General features: G+C 33.6%; 1 protein-coding gene across 1 annotated transcript in view; it reads left to right on the top strand.

Annotated features, from left to right (window-relative positions):
* Positions 1-17457, top strand: part of VPS13B (vacuolar protein sorting 13 homolog B) — a 714607-nt gene that overhangs the window by 97312 nt on the left and 599838 nt on the right. The gene's annotated exons all lie outside the window — the stretch shown is intronic.

Genomic DNA, 17457 nt, shown 5'->3' with positions numbered 1-17457 from the left:
AAAGAAAAAGTTGGCTATTGATATTAAGGCCAAAGTATTTGTCACTTAAATAACAATTTTTTTGTGTATTCATAGCCACTAAGAAAACTATCTCCATGACTTACATATAAAATATTTTACATATATGTGTGTAATCACTGCATTATCATTCAGTACTGGGTTACTTTATTTGGAGGTCGTATTTCCCTAAACTCAAAGATACTTTTAGAAAGAAAGTCAATAGTTAATCATAATCATAACTTTTTTTAGTTGAAAACAATACTTTTAATTTAGTCAAGAATCGTCGTTTATATAAAATAAGGTTTGAGTATGTGAAATTATATTCTAGTGAAATATTTCTGCATTTTAAAATTGAGATTATTTCAATTTTTTGGAATATCTTTTTGTTTTCTTATATTAGTAAGCACATTTATACAGGGTGATTTCCATTAGTTATTTTCAAAAACAACATTACTTTCAGAAAATAGATACTAAGTTTTTCTATCTAAAGTACTTCACTTGCTTATGTTTCTTTAATAATATATAACTTAGAATGAAATATGTAAAGTAAATGCTCACATTTTAAAAGAAATTTCCTATTGATTCAAAAATTTAAAAATACAGAAATTGCAGTTAATTGCAAGTCTTAGAATCAGTTCTATAAAATGAAAGTATTATTAAATGATTATTCTTATTTTCACTTGATAAGTTTAATTTTGTCCTTAGTTATTCATATTCCTCATATATCATTTGTTATGTAGTTTAGATTCAGTTTTAAATTTATTTGTTTACACATAGCATGTTGCATTTGAATCAAGTTTTATATTCAAATTTATTAAAAAATACTATGTGATATGTCTCAATTGATATTTGTGAATATTGTTTTCTCAGTTATGTGCTGATTTATTATTCATAACTGAAATTTTATTAGAAACACAGGGCAGTTTACTATAGAAAAATGCTTAACTTTAAAACAAAAAGTCAAAATTTTGAAAATGAATTATAGCCTTTATATGATAAGTATTGAATTGTTAAATAGACAAGGCTCATTTCAAGGATGTATAAGGCTTACTATAAATATTGTCAGATATGATTTAAAATATGTTTGCTGACATTACAAAAAAATATTCCAATTAAATGCTAAAAGCATGAGATCACAGAATGCAAATATTTATTTGGATATGGTTTGCTTTTCTTGTAGTGAAGACCACTTCTCTATTTTAGTGATATTTTTGCTGTGTTTTACAGAAGTATATTACTTTGAAATAATTTTCTTAACTTGTTTCCCTTAATAAATAGAAAATAAACTATAATTAAGCTATTGTTAACAACTCTAAATTGAAAGTAATAAATACATCCTCAATAAACTGAGATATATCTTAGTTAAATAAAGTGAATAAAAATACCAGATAAAATACTTCAGGTAGTGCTTGAATTAAATGAAAGTCATATGAGAACTGCGAGTTTTATTTAACTCATGCAATGTGGATTTTTTTTAGTAAGGCACCCTGGTTATGTCATTAAATGTCAGCTCTGTTTCCATTCATGGTCTTTCCCTTCCTCAAATTATACAAGCTGTTTTCATTTGGAATTTTAAAATTCACATTCTAGTTTCTTCACGCACATATATGGTACTGTGTATCTATTTCATTCAGTAATGAGAAGAGCATATTTACCACAGGCCACAGCTTTTGAAACAAGGATATTTTATAGCACATTGAAAAAGATTTTAGTTTGTATGTTTGAGTTAGCATTGTAAATCAGAAAAATAGTTTATACTACTTCTTTAAAAATACTTTAAAATTCAGTGTTTAATTGTGTTTGAAATTTCAAACTACCATTTACTTTAATCATGTTTGCTAATAAATATGTGTTTTAAGTAACATTGAAAATAAGTTATGCACTGGCTGGTGTGACTCAGTAGGTCAGTAGGTTGAGGGCTGGCCTGTGAACCAAAGAGTCACCGATTTGATTTCCAGTCAGGGCACATGCCTGTGTTGCAGGTCAGGTCTCCCGTTGGGGGCATGCGAGTGGCAACCACACATTGATGTTTCTCTCCCTCTCTTCCTCCCTTCTTCCCCCTCTCTAAAAATAAATAAAATATTAAAAAATAAATAAATTATTTTTTTCCTTATTCATTTTCAATGTTAGCATCAATGAATAAGCTATTCTAGTTTTTTGAATTTTTTTTTCAAAATTATTTGGAGATATATATATATATTTTTTTAAATCATTATTTATTTTTACTGAATTTATTGGTGTGACGTTGGTTTGCAAAACCATATAGATTTCAAGTGTACAACTCAACAACACATCATCTGCATACTGCATTGTGTACCCATGACACTAAACTTAAGTCTTTTTTCATCCTGTTTCCCCTCCCTTTGTCCACCTCCACCTAGCCCCCACTTCCCTTTCCCTCTGGCTGTCACCACACTGTTGTCTTGTGTCTGTGTGTTGTGTGTGTGTATGTGTGTTTTTGGCTAATCCCTTCACCTTCTTTCATGCAATTCCCCCTATGCCCGCCCCTCTGACAGCTGTCAGTCTGTTCCATGTATCCATGGCTCTGTTTCTATTTTGTTTGTTAGATTCTACAGATAAGTGGGATCATGTGGCATTTGCCTTTCTCTGATTGGTTTATTTCACTTAGCATAATAATCTCCAGGTCTGTCTCTATTGTCGCAGAAGGTAAGATTTTCTTTTTTACATCCATGTAGTATCCCATTGTTTAAATGTACTACAACTTTTTTATGCCCTCGTCTACTGATGGACTCTTGAGCTGCTTCCAAATTTTGGTTATTGTAAATAATGCTGCAGTGAATATAGGAATGTATATATTCTTTTGAATCAGTGTCAGGTTTCTTCAGATAAATTCCCAGGAGTGGAATCACTGGGTCACAACACAGTTCCATTTTTAATTTTTTGGGGAAATTCCATACTGCTTTTCAGAGTGGCTGCACCAATCTGCATTCCCACCAGCAGTGCATGCTGGTTCCCTGTTTCTCCACATCCTCACCAACAGTTGTTGTTTGTTGATTTATTGATGAAAGCCATTCTGACATGAGTGAGGTGATACCTCATTGTTTTAATTTGTATTTCACTGATGATTAGTGATGTTTCGCATATTTTCATATGTATATTCTATTTGGAGAAGTGTCTATTTAGGTCCTTTTTCCATTTTGTAAATTTGATTTTTTTTGTTTGTTTGTTTTTGTTTTTTTTGGGTGTTGAGTTGTATAAGTTCTTTATAGATGTTGGATATTAACCCCTCATCATACTTATTGGCAAATATGTTCTCCCATCAGTTGGTATGTCTTTTCATTTTGTTGATGGTTTCCTTTGCTGTGCAAAAGCTTTTTCAGTTTGATGTAGTGCCATTTGTTTATGTTTTCTTTTGTTTCCTTTGCCTAAGGAGATTTATCAGAAAAAAATATTGCTATGAGAAATATCCAAAATTTTATTGCCTATGTTTTCATCTAGAATTTTAACGTCTTGAGTGTAACATTTAAGTCTTTAATCCATTTTGAGTCTATTTCTGTGTAAGGTGTAAGAAGGTGGTCATGTTTTATTTTTTTACATGTATTTGTCCAATTTTCCCAGCACTATTTATTGAATAGACTGTATTTACCTGATTGTATCTTTTTGCCTCCTTTTTCAAATATTAATTGACTATAAGGTATGGGATTATTTATGGGTTCTCTATTATGTTCTATTGATCAATATGTCTGTTTTTATGCCATTACCATGCTGTTTTGATATCAATGTCCTTGTAGTATCGTATCATTTGATATCAGGTAGCGTGTTTCCTTCAACTTTATTTTTTCCTTTCTCAAGATTATTGTTTCTATTTGGGGTCTTTTGTGGTTCCATATGTATTTTTGGAATAATTGTTCTACTTCAGTGAATACACCTTTGGTATCCTGATAGGATGCATTGAATGTATAGATTGCTTTGGGTAGTATGGACATTTTAATGATGTTAATTCTTATTCATGAACATGATATATACTTTCACTTATTTGTGTCTTCATTTTTTTGTGTGTCTTATTATTTTTCAAGTACAGGTCTTTTACATCTGTGGTTAAATTAATTCCTTGGTATTTTATTTTATTGTTTAGAAGCAATTCTGAATGGACTTTTTTTCTTAAGTTTCCTTTTCTGATAGTTCATTATTGGCGTATAAAAACACACTGATTTCTGGATATTTATTTTGTATCCTGCTACTTTACTGATTCATTTATCAGTTTTAGAAATTTCTTTGTGGACTCTTTAGGATTTTCTATGTACAGTATCATGTCATCTGCAAATATTGACAGTTTTACTTCTTTTCAATTTGGGTGACTTTTATTTCTTTTTCTTGTCTAATTGCTGTGGCAAGGACTTCCAGTACTATGTTAAATAGGAGTGGTGAAAGTGGAATCCCTGTTTTGTTTCCCAGCTTAAGGGGAATACTTGTAGTTTTTGCTTATTGAATATATTGGCTGTGGGTTTGTCATATATGACCCTTATTACATTGGGAAATGTTCCCTCTCTTTCCACTTTTGCTGAAATTTTTATATATTTTTTTGTCATAAGTGGGTACTGGATTTTATCAAATGCTTTTTTGCATTTATTGATATGATTATGTGGTTTTTATCCTTCATTTTGTTTATCACCCTTATTGATTTGTGGATATTGTACCATCCTTGCAGCCCCAGAATAGCCCCACTTGATCATGGTATATGATCTTTTTAACATATTACTGGATCTGGATTGCTATTATTTTCTTGAGGATTTTCGCATTTATGTTCATCACAGATATTGGCCTATAGTTTTCTTTCTTTGTAGTGTCTTTATCTGGTTTTGGAATTAGGATAATGCTGGCCTCATAAAATGAGCTTGGGAACTTCCCTTATCTTGAATTTTTTGAAATAGTTTGAAAAGGATTGCTGTTAATTCTTCCTAGTGTTTGATACAATTCACCTGTAAAGCCATCCAGTTTGTTGAGTTTTTTGATTACTGTTTGAATTTCACTAGTTGTAATCTGTCTTTTCAGAATCTCCGATTCTTCCTGATTCAGTTTTTAAAGGTTGTATGTTTCTAGGAATTTATCAATCTCCTTTTTCTATTTTAAAAAGATTTCATTTATTTTTAGAGAGTTGGGAAGGGAGGGAGAAAGAGATGGAGATAAACATTGATGTGTGAGAGATACATCGATTGGTTGCCTCTCGCATGCCCCTTTTGGGGACGTGACCTACAACCATGCCCTGATTGGGAATCAAACTGGCGACCTTTAGGGTTGCAGACTGGCGCTCACTCCACTGAGCCATACCAGCCAGGGCAGAATTTGTCAATTTCTTTCAGACTGTCCATTCTTTTTAGATAAAGTTTTTCATAATATTTTCTTACAATCCTTTGTATTTCTGTGGTGTCAGTTGTTACTTCTCTTTCATTTCTCATTGTATTTATTAGATTTCTCTCTTTTTGTTTCTTGATTAGTCCAAAAGGTTTGTCAGTCTTATTTATCTTTGCAAAGAACCAGCTCTTGGTTTCATTGATAGTTTGTATTGTTTTCTTAAAACTGTTTCATTTATTTCTTCTTTGGTCTTTATTTTTTCTTCCTTCTGCTCACTTTTAGGCTTTGTTTTTCTTTTTCACGTTCCTTTAAGTGGAAAGTTAGATTGTATGAGTTTTTCCCCTTGAGATAGGCCTGTATAATGCTATGAGTTTCTCTCTTAGGACTACTTTCACTGTTTCCCATAGATTTGGGGTTGTGTTCTCATTTTCATATGTTTTAAGGTAATTTTTTATTTCTTCTTTGATCTCATTCATTCATTGTTATGTAGCATTTTATTTAGTCTACATATTTTTGTTTGGTTTTCAGTTTTGTTCTTGTGATTGATTTCTAGTCAGAGAAGATGCTTGATATGATTTCAGTCTTCTTAAGTTTAAGAGAGACTCTTTTTGTGTCTTAATATGTGGTCTACCCTAGAGAATGTTCCATGTACACTTGAAAGTATGTATATTCTGGTGATTTGAGGTGAAATGTTCTGAAGATATCAATAAAATCCATCTGATCTAGAGTGTCATTTAAAGCTGCTGTTTCTTGTTGATTTCCTATCTAGAAGATCAACCCATTGGTGTGAATGGAGTGTTAAAATTCACTATTATTACTGTATTACTATCAGTCTCTCCCTTCATGTCCATCAAGATATGCTTTATGTGTTTATATATTTAGGTGCTCCTATATTGGGTGCATATATGTTGACTAGGGTGATATCCTTTTGTTGGAATGCTTCCTTTATCATTATTTAGTGTCCTTTATCTCTTACTATAGCCTTCGTTTTAAAGTCTGTTTTGTCTGCTAATAACTAATGGTACCCCAACTCTTTCTTTTCCTTTTGCATGAAACATTTTTTTTCCATTCGTTTCTGTATAGCCTGTGTGTATCTTTCGTTCTCAGGTGGGTGTCTTGTATCAGCATATATATGGATCTTGTTTTCTTATCCATTCAGCTACCCTCTGTCTTTTGATTGGTGAATTTGAGCCATTTACATTTAAAGTGATTATTGATAGATATGTATTTAATCTTTTTCTTCTTTTAACTATGCCCCTCTGATGGTTGTTGTTTCTTCTTTTTCTTCTTCCTTCTTCTTTCTTCTTTTATTCTTCTTCTAGCAGGCCTTTTAACATTTCTTGTAATACAGGTTCGGTTGTAAAGTAATGCTTATAAGTATGCTTTCAGGGCTTCATGAGGGTGAGTCAGCAGAGTTTATCAGGTCCTAACAGAACAAGATTTGGTTGTGTGAAGGAAGGGCTCTGCTCCAGTCAGACTTGCAAGAAAAAAGTGGCCCCTCTTCTAGAAGCCCACAGCTCTGTCCCCAGGTTCTGCTGGCAGGAGTCAGAACTCAGCAAGGTGGGGCTGCCGATATTTGGTAGGATAGGGCTAGTGGATCTCCTGTGAAGGGGAGGTGCTGGTCAGTCTTTGGCGAAGGTTGAGGTTGTGGCCCCAACTCTAGAGCCACACCACTCAGTACTGTCCTGGGTTTTTTCTGACCTTGGCAGGGCAGAGCCCCTAGGAGTTGGGTGGTTGGGGCCTTTTCATCTGGAGCCAGAGCCACGGGCATAGGTCTGCTGGCAGCCCAGAGAGTAGTTCTAGCACATCTCCCAGGGGAAACACGAGGGGGGTATGGCCCCCAACCCAGAGCCACATAACTCAGTCACAACACCCCTGAGTCTGTCCAAACCTCTCCATTCTGGCCAAGGCAGCTGACTCCGTAGCAGGGTGTAAGCTTCACAGGATTAAGCGAGAGAGATTCCAGTGGTTGGGGCTATTGCTTTCCCCTAGGCTGATGCCACACAGGCAGGTGTGCTCCACACAAGGAAGATGGCATCTGCAGTGTGGGAGAATGACAGCATAGTGATCCTGGCGGTTTCCCCTCATCTCCCTCCCCAGAGCCACAAGCCCCAGACTCTCCTCTCACTACTCTAGTTTGCTCCGTCCACCCTCCACGGCAGCCCAGAGTGAGTGGCTGTGAACGAAGTTTTGTACATTGGTCCTTTAATAAACACGGCGCCTGTGTCTCTAGTGGACTCCTGCCTCTCCCTGGTGGACAGATAACCCACTGATTTCCACAGCCACTTGTTTTGTGGGTGCCTCTTCCTGTCACTGGTGCTCTGGGATGGGGAGCCCAGCTTGAGTTTTGAGACCCCATGCTTCTCAGGGAGGACGCACCCTCCCATCCCCCCTCAAGCTTAGGTATCCCTCGGAACCTCAGCCACCGTTCCTGGGAGTGGGGTCAGCCCTTTTTGCGTCTCTGTCCTTGCTACTAGTTTCAGTGTGGCTTCCTCTGTAAATCTTTGGTTATAAGACTCCTCTTCAGCTAGCCTTCAGTTGGTTATTCATGATGATTGTTTTATTATTTAGTTGTAATTCTAGTTTGGTCCAGAGAGGAAGCGAATGTAGCTTCTACCTATCTGCCTTGATCTTGGATCTGCCTGTTTCTGTATAATAGATGTAGAAATGGAGGAGGATTAGGGAATGTGATATGGCAGATGTAAAGAAATGAAATAATTTCTTTTAGACATCTTTTAATTAGTTGGTGATCGAGCCAATAATAGCATGTTGATAGCTCATTAGCAAGTTTTTGATCATAAATTTGACTGCATTCATTTTGATTTATAAGTTTAAAAATATTGCCAGTTTCCTATATGAATCTGTTAATACATAGAATTTTTCAAGTTTCAATTGATTAATGAATCATCTATTTGTTTTAAAAATATTTTTTGGCACTTATCTTGTAGAAACTTATGTTATAGGCCTTGGAATCCCAATGTAAATTAGGACATATTTGCTTTTTCTTTCTTGATCCTCTCAGTATTTAGAGGGGTGTTCTTAACCACCAGCTAACTCATATGTCTGCGAGCCAGGTTTGTTTGATTGGTTTGTTTTTGGAAGGTAGTTCTAATTAGGTTCCTCTCCTGCCTAAAATACTTTGCTCAATAGCAGCAGTTCTCAACCTGTGGGTCGTGACCCCTTTGGGGGTCAAACGACCCTTTCACAGGGGTCGCCTAAGACCATTGGAAAACACATATATAATTACATATTTTTTTGTGATTAATCACTATGCTTCAATTATGTTTAATTTGTAACAATGAAAATACACCCTGCATATCAGGTATTTACATTACGATTCATAACAGTAGCAAAATTACAGTTATGAAGTAGCAACAAAAATAATTTTATGGTTGGGGGTCACCACAACATGAGGAACTGTATTAAAGGGTCGCGGCATTAGGAAGGTTGAGAACCACTGCTCTATAGTTTTTGCTTGTAAAGATTAAAATCTTTAAAACATTCAGCGATGCCCTCCAGTTCTGGCTCCTTCTTGGCTGTCTAGATTCATCTGAATATCTTCCTATCTTTTCCCACCTTTTGCCCTATTTTCATTTGTCTTCTTTCAACCAAGTCTTTCACCATACTGATTTACTAGTTCTAGCCTAAGTAATCTTTACTCACTCCTCAGATGTTGGCCCAATTGATAGTTTTCCGATTAGGTCACATTCTTCTATTAAGGTTGGGATGTTGTTCCTGTTTTTTCACTGTACTTTTCGTAGAAGGGATTTAACTCCAGTTGTGATTATTGAAGAACCCTTCTAATTTTTTTCAAAAATTTACATTTCATAAAGATCTTCTCTTTTTTCTATGGTTATATACATACAGCTGGTAAATTTTTCACTGATTTTTGTGCTTTCAGTAGGCTGATTTATTTAGACTGTATGCTTTTTGACAAAAAAAAGTCTGTTTTCTTTTTATTTACATAATACAGGTGAAATGTGCTCTTGGCCAAAGCAAAAACCAGTGACTTTAATGAATTACTGAAATTGATCTAAAATTCTAGTTAATTTCCTAATGAGAATTTTCAGGGTTCTATTTGTATGTTATTAATTTTACATATATATAAATTATATTGCATAAACATACTTTCTCTTTTTTTATTGAATAGTTAAACATTTTTACTTAAGTAGATGAATTATCTGTTGAATAACAGACTTGTCTAGGAGATGATGAGATTCGTGAAGAGATAGCATTTACTTCTGTATTTTGTAAATAAACAAATAAGTTACTACCCATACTTTATTGTAAGATTTTGGACTTTATATATTATAATAATGAAGCATTTGTTGTATTTTTGTTTTAGAGACAGAAAAGATTTACTTCCCATTTTTTGTTCATTTGTTATCTAACATTTTAGTTCAAATAATGATATATTTTATTTCAGAAATTTTGAAAAATGGTAAAATATTTTTGTATTTATACAAGGTATAATTTATATTTTACAGCCATTTGCAAATGCTAAAAATCATTGTAGTTAAAAAGTATGATAGTTAATACTTGTGGAGTTTTGGAGAAGTGCTGATAAATGTGAAATTTGATTCAAACTGTTTAATACCAAACTGGCATTAAAAAGACCAACGTAGAGGTATATGTTCTATTGTTGAAAGATCTTGATGATTTATCAGATATGTAATTTAATCATTAAATGGAGGCTTTAGTCATATACACAACATACTCATTAAAATTATATGTGTATCGATGCATAAAATCAATAGAGGTCTGTATGTATGCATACAAAACTCAAGAAGTTATGGGGAGTGGAGTGGCATCAGAAGGAGGGAAGAAGAGCTAACCATTCATTTTACCTACCTATCATTCATTTCATTTTACCTACCATTTAATTAAATGTTTTTCTTTTCATTTAAGTATTGATGTGTGAGTTAAAGGGTCATTGCATATAGAACTAAATATAAATTTCTTAGCTTTTAAAACTGCTTTCATATCTAAGTTGAGTTAGTGAAATTTTGTACTCATTTTATTTTGGAAAAAGTGATCTAATCTTATTTTACTGTACAGGATATGAGTAATAACAAAAATACATTTTTTGGAACCAGTTTGTAGGCTTCAAACTTTGCTTTTGGGGATTCTATATAAATCTTTAGATCCAGCTGTTGCTGAGGATATTCTTTCATTTGCTATGAGGTGTGTTGATTTTAAAAGAATGGGTGGCTGTTTCTCAAGTTTATGTAGGGCAAAAATTTTATGGTATTACTATGAACATGAATGGATTGTATAAGTTAATTCCTTTGCATTGAATAGTAAGAACTACTTCCATATTTTTTATTTAAAGTTTTGAAGGAAGAATTTTCTTTATAGAAATGCTGTATTGCTACGCAGTTTTCACCAGCTCTATATTATAATTTATCAGCAGATGGTACAAATAAAGTCTTTTAAAGTATTTGTTAATTAGGTCATATTAATTTTCAGTCTTCGCTACTACACAATCAAGACCTGCTTGTTTCTATTTCCTTAAATTTATCCTGGAGTTTGTCCAAATTTATTTTTAATGAGTTGTTTATCCCACTAGTTACATTAGGATTTATTTTCCCCTAGGGAGTAATGTTTACATTGATAGTTTTTAAACCTATTCGGTAAAATGAACATATGTTCAGACTAGGACTTAAGGGATATGTGAAATAGCCATTTGTTAAATAAATTATTTTATCTTCACCAACTTAACTGTTAAAATGCAGGCTTAGTGATATTCTCCTCCCCGCCCCCCACCCCCCCAAATAGGTAAGTCCAGAAGTTTTTAGATACCTTTAGTATGAATTTTATTGAGCTGTTTTATTTTAAACAAAGTTTAAACAAATTTGTCGTGGCATAAATCACAAGGAAAATTATATTTTTATTGTGCATTTTCATTGACATTTTAATGAGCCCCTCTCCCCATAGCTTTTAAAAAGTTTGTAAAAGCTATTGATTTGTTTAAAAACCTCTTAAGCAAATATGACATAATATTTTGGTTTAATCAGTTTGGTTTATGAAGTGGATACATGGATGTTCTTTTCCTATACTTGTTAGCTTGTTAGAAATATTTCAAAATTGACCAAAACAAAAGAGGAAAAAACCCTCTTCATTTATATTGTTATACTAACAGGTACATTGTGTAAGCCACCATTTGTTGCCAAATAATTTTACAATAGTTTATTGTAGTTCAAATGCTACTGGAGTACTTAACAGACGTATAATAAACTGTACTTTTATTTGTAGTTGGTTACAGCTGGAAAATAAAACAAACCACTAAAGCATGTCCTACGCGTATGATATAACTTGTTTATTATTGAATTCTGGCTCCTGAACAAAGTGAATTATTTCCTTTGATGTTAAATTAAATTGAATCTGAAGGAGGAAATAGCCCCCACCCTTGGGCATTATTAAAATGTAGAATAAATTAATCTTTTAAAATTTGTATATGTTTAAGTTTTTATTTAAGCCTACGTTATCCATTTGGGAACTGCTTCATGAGACATATGATGGCTTGAAAGTAAGAGTACCATATACAGTAGCCAAATTTGTTATGAAATAGTAAAGACCCACTTGTAAAAAGAATCCTGACTATAATTGTGCCTTATAAATAAATATTGCCGTGGTTATAAGAACATAGCTCTTGCTGCACCATAAGCCTTCTCAAATACCATAGTGTATCTGGCTGAAGATAGAGTAGCTAGATTAATTGTACATTTTTATGTTGCAGATGCTCTAAATATCTGTTTTCTTTACTGAGTATCATTATTAATAAACTTTTTTTCCCCTTGGTCAAGCATTTTGAACAGAAATTTGAGAGCATAATAGAGAGAGAACCACCTCTCAATTTTGAAACCCTTAATTAAAGAAAATAAAAATGCTTTAAAAAATGGCTATAATATTGGAAAAGCAAAAACAAAACAAAACAAAACAAAAACCCCACAAACCCAGTAATAATAATGAAATGTTAATTTGTGAATTGTGTCCTGTTTTTTTTTCCTGCTGTCTCTTGATCTTTACTATTATACCTGTTCGGTTTAAAGACTGTTTTATTCAGTGCATATTTATATCCTGGTCTAGTTAGTCCAATCTTTTGGTTTTATGGTAAAATGTGACCATGATTTGGATTGAAGGGTATATCTAGATACAGCCACATATTGCTATTAAATATTTGGTAGTTGTATGGACAAGGTCATAGAAATCTTAATGTGTGATTATATATTTGAATTCCAGCATGCTAATTAAGAGAGACGTTTGAAACCAGGGTTTTGTTTTTGTCATTTTGATATTTTTTTGAGTGAAAGAAGGCAATGATTAGTTGCTTAGATAGGTGTTCCTAGGAACAGAGTTCTGAATACTTTAGCGATTTTTTTTATTGAGATAAAACTCAAATAACATAAAGTTTACCATATTACTCTGCAATTCATTGATTTTTAGTATATTCACATTGTTGTGCATTCATCATCATTATCATCATGATTACCTCATTCCAGAAAAATTTTAAAACTCAAAAAGCGAACCCCTGTCTCTATCTAGGACTCTGGATGTCTTATATAATCAGAAGCTTAAAATCTGTATCATTTTCTGTTTGGCTTCTTCCATTTAGTATGTTTTCAGGGTTTATCCATGTTGTAGAATGTATCACTACTACTTCCGTTTTTAATGACTGAAAAACATTCCACATTTTGTTTATCCATTCATTAGTTGTCTTACATTTGGGTTGTTCTCATGTTTTGGTTAAGAATATTACTGGTGTGAAATTGCTTGTATGAGTTTTTACATGAACATGCTTTCTTGGGTATATACCTAACAATATAATTGCTGGGTCATATAGTAAATCTGTGTTTATCTTTCTGATGAACTGCCAGATTGTTTTATATATTGGCTATACCATTATATCTTTCTACCTCCAGTGTACGAGGGTTTCAATTCCTCTTTATCATTGCCAACACTTGTTATTTTCTGTTTTTTTTTTTTTCCTTTTATTATAGTTGTCTGAGTGGGTGTGAAATGGCATCTCATTGTGATTTTATTTTTATTTCCCTAATGATGTTGAGTATCTTTTCATGTGAGTATTGACCAATTTCAGTATCTTCTTCAAAGAAATGTCTCTTCATGTTCTAGTTCATTTTTAAGTTAGGCTGTATGTCTTTTTGCTGTTGAGTTGTGGAGTTCTTTGCATATTCTGAACACTAGACTCTTAGATATGTGATTTGCAAATATAGTCTCTCATTCTCTGGGTTGTCTTTTTACTTTCTTTTTTATTTAAAAATTCTTAAAAAATTTATTTTAAATTGTTTTTCTATTACAGTTGTCCCACATTTCCCCCCCATTGCTCCCCCCGCCCACCTCTTCTCCCACAGCCTATCCCGACCCTGTTGTCCATGTCCATGGGTTGTTTATACTAGTTCCTTGACTAGACCCTTCTCCTGTTTACCCCCCTTCTTCCCCTCCCCCCTTGTCACTGTTAGTCTGTTTCTTGTTTACATGCCTCTGGTTCAGTTTTGCTTTCTGAATAATATCCTTTGATATACACAATTTTTAAATTTTGAAGTAGTCCAATTCATTTGTTTCTCCTTTTGTTTGTTTTGCTTTTGGAATCACATTTAAGAAACTGTTCCTTAATCTACGATGATGAAGATTTACACCTGTGTTTTCTTCTAAGAGTTTTATAGTTTTAGCTATTGGTCAGTATTGAGTTAATTTTGTTACATGGTATTAGGTAGAGGACCAACTTCATTCTTTTGTATTTGGATATCCAATTGTTCCAAACCTATTTGTTTAAAAGACTCTTCATTTCCCATTAATTGATCTTGACACCCTTATAAGAAATCAAGTGACCATAGACATATAGGCTTATTTCTAGACTCTTCATTTCTAGTGCACTTATTTTCGTGTGTCTATCCTTATGACAGTAAGCCATTGTTTTGATTACTGTACCTTTGTATTAAGTTTTGAAATGAGGAAATATGAGTCTTCTGACTTTTTGTAAAATTAAGATTGTTTTAGCTCTTGGGATCCCTCACAATCCACATGAATTTCAGGATTAGTGTATTCATTTGTTCAGAATAACGGATTTTGATAGGGATTGTATTGAATCTACAGATCAATTTGGCAAGTATTGCCATCTTAACAATATTAAAATTTCCAATCCATAAACATGGACTGTCTTATTATCATTTAGATTCTTTCTTTAATGTCTTTGAACATGCTTGGTAGTTTTCAATGTAAAAGTCTTGGAATCCTTTGTTAAATTATCCCTAAGTATTTTATTCTTTTTCTTGCTATTGTAAATATAATTTTTTAAATTTTCTTTCAGATTATTTATTGTGAATTTGTGTAGATATAAAACCAATTTTTGTGTTAATTACCTTGTACCTTGCAATTTGATTGAACTTGTTTATTACCTCTAATGGTGTGTGTGTGCATTTTCTTTAGGTTTTTCAAAGTATAATATTATGTCATCTGTGAATAATGATAGTTTTATTTTTTCCTTTTCAGTTTGAATGCCTTTCGGTGATAATGATGATGATGATGATGATTAGCCTAATTTCTTTCTTTTTTTTTTTTTTTAATGATTAAATCCACAGCCTGAATTTAATTACAAGGAAATATCAGGCAAAACCAAATATCATCCCTCCTGCCTTAAATACACTTGGTGCCTACGAGTGGTGTTAGTTGAAAGCTTCCAAAATAAAAAACCAATCTAACACCTCCATATTAGGCAGAAATGTTTGAAGAAAATATGTTTCTTATGATACTTATAGTCAATGCAATTCTTTTTTTTATTTTATTTTTTATTTTTTTTATTTTGGTTTTTCAATTACAGTTGTTCCCTTTTCCCCTAATTTCTCTCCCCCACCCAACCCACCCCCTCTCCCGCAATCATATCCCTCCCCGTTGTCCATGTCCATGAGTCTTTTATACAGGTTCTTTGACTAATCCCTTCCCTTACTTATCCCCCTTCTCTCCCTCTCCCCTCCCCCCTATTGACTGCTATTCTGCTCTTTGTTCTATTTAGTTCCTTTGTTTGTGTTGTTCTTTAGTTTCCTGTAATAGGTGATATCATATGGTATTTTTCTTTCTTTGCCTGGATTAGCCTAATTTCTTGGCTAGAAACTCAAAAGGAATGGGAAGGGCAGACATCCTTGTCTTCCTCCTGATCTTGGAGAGAAAGCTTTCAGTCTTTAAGCACTAATTATAATGTTATTTGTGTTTTGTGCAAATGTTCTATATCATGTTGAAGAAGTTTCCTTTATTTTAAATAGTGTGTTGAGTGTTTCTATCAAGAAAGAGTATTGGATTTTGTAAATGCTTTTTCTCTGTCAGCTGAGATGAACATGCTTCCCCCACAGCCTTTATTCTATAAATATGCTGTATTGCATTGAGTTTTTAAAAGTTGAATCACTCTTACTTCCAGGAAAATTCTAGCTGTTATGGTGTATAGGGCATTTAATATTCTTCTTAATTTGATTTGCTAATATTTTACTGAGATTTTTGCATCTGTGTTCACAAGGGATACTGGTCTGTAGTTTTCTTATGTTATCTTTGTCTTTCTTTGGTATCAGGATAATATTGGCCTTATGAAAAGAATTAGGTATGTTTCTTCTATTTTTGGCAAAAGTTTAGAAAAGATTGGTATTTACTCTTCTTTAAATGTTTGGTAGAATTCATCAGTGAAGCCTTCTGGTTCTGGACTTTTCTTTCTTGGGAGATTTCTACTTCATTTCTTAATGGATAGCTTTGCCAGAATTATAATTAATAACAGTTTTTTCTTTCAACACTTGACTATTTTATCCCACTGCTGTGTGGCCTCCATCATTTCTGATGGGGAATGCCTTCAAAATGCAGCCAATTTTCAACTCTACCTTCTTCTCTTGTCAGGTAGACCCTGAAAGTCAGCCAGAGTTGGGAGCTTAAGGCCTTTCTCTAGTTTTGCCTCTGCAACTGCAGTCCTCAGTGTGTGTGTGACCTCTGTTCCCAGGAAGATGTTGAAGTTTTTAAATTTTCTTATTCCCCGAAGCATCAGTCTCCAGAGTACCTCCCAAGATTTTGGTTATTCTTTTTTTGTGTGTGTGTGCCTTTTCTCTTACCCATTGTCCCAGGCAGCAAAGACTAATGCAATACATTTGCCTGTAAATGTTTTCTATAAATATCCCTGGGTAGTTGTTTGGGAGAGTTCTTAATTAAGAGAGATAAAGCAAGTTCTTTGAGTTGGTTCTCTTGGTAGCCACCATACAAGTCAAAACAAACAACTATGATTCCTTGTGGAAAAGGTTTGTTTGCTTTCTCTGTTACCTGCTACCTTTGCTGGGGATGTGCGCTGTTCAGTGCCACGGCTGAGCTTGGGGCAGGAGATGCGTCATGGGGCCGTGAAAACACTGCTAAGCCCTCGGTTACTACTGACGGTAGGTAGCCTTTTTAATTAAAAAAAAAAAATTATATTTGTGTTCCTCTTTTTGCTGCAGGCTTTCGTTAATTGCCAGGATTCTGAAAAAGTTAATTCTTGACAGTTTTTGGCAGCTTCTGCATTACTTTTATGGAGGGACAGACTTTTGGTGTACCTTACACTGTCATTTTTTCTGGTGTCGTTTCTCTTTAGGGAGGTTTTAAGTGAAGTTTATTTCAATAAGGTGAGAAATTATTTGACAATCCACGGTCAGGGTAGGGAAGGAGGTAGTTCGATACATTAATAATGCTAATATATTTTTTTAAAAAAGGATTTTATTTATTTTTAGAGAGAGGAAGGGAGGGAGAAAGAGAGGGAGAGAAACAGTGACGTGAGAGAGAAACACCGATCTGTTGCTTCTCGTATGCACTCCAGCCAGGGACCAAGCCTGCAACCCAGCAACGTGCCCTGACCAGGGATCAATCCGGTGACCTTTTTTCACTTGTGGATGATGCACAACCAACTGAGCCACCCTGATCAGGGCTATAATGCTAATATCTTATCTATACATTTTAAAAATGTTTTATGAAATAATTTCATTTTGACATAGTTTGTGATTTCTTAGTTTCTTCTTGAAATACTGCAATTTCTTTAAAATTTTTGAAAAAAGAATTAGATTGATTTCTCAAAAAGTAATCATTTTGATTTCTCAAGGGACCAAGTAAAACAATACAGACATTTATGTA

The sequence above is a fragment of the Furipterus horrens genome, unplaced genomic scaffold (assembly GCF_987537825.1).
Source record: "Furipterus horrens unplaced genomic scaffold, mFurHor1.1.pri manual_scaffold_7, whole genome shotgun sequence".
Classification (NCBI taxonomy): Eukaryota; Metazoa; Chordata; class Mammalia; order Chiroptera; family Furipteridae; genus Furipterus; species Furipterus horrens.
Note: the sequence above shows the minus strand (reverse complement) of the source record. Positions and strands in the feature narration are given on the sequence as shown.